The sequence below is a fragment of the Arachis duranensis genome, chromosome 2 (assembly GCF_000817695.3).
Source record: "Arachis duranensis cultivar V14167 chromosome 2, aradu.V14167.gnm2.J7QH, whole genome shotgun sequence".
NCBI lineage: Eukaryota > Viridiplantae > Streptophyta > Magnoliopsida > Fabales > Fabaceae > Arachis > Arachis duranensis.
The window spans coordinates 37,615,573-37,616,186 of NC_029773.3; positions in this window are offsets into that span (position 1 = coordinate 37,615,573).

Below are 614 nucleotides of genomic sequence, written 5' to 3' on the forward strand. Positions count from 1 at the left end.
ATAAGATTCTAGAACTTAAAGATTGAACCTTTCTTAACAAGAAAGTAACAAACTTCAAATTTTTGAACCAATCACATTACTTGTTAGTTAATTTTCGAAAATTAGATATAAAAGATAAGAAAAAGATTTATTTTTGAAAAATAATTTTTTTTAAATTTTCGAAAAATAGAAAAAAAATGAAAAAGATATGATTTTTGAAAAAGATTTTGAAAAGATAAGATTTTTAAAATTGAAATTTTGACTTGACTTGTAAGAAATAACAAATTTTAAAAAATTTTGATCAAATCAACCCAAAATTTCGAAAACTAGGAGGGAAATAAGGAAAAGATATTTTTTTTATTTTTGAATTTTTAATTATGAGAGAGAAAAACAACAAAAATACTTAATGCATGAAATTTTTAGATCGAAACAATGAATGCATGCAAAAATGCTATGAATGTCAAGATGAACACCAAGAACACTTTGAGGATCATGATGAACATCAAGAATATAATTTTGAAAAATTTTTGATGCAAAGAAAACATGCAAGACACCAAACTTAGAAATCTTTAATGCATGGGAAATATGAATGCAAAAGTGCACATGAAAAACAACAAACAACACAAAACAAGAAA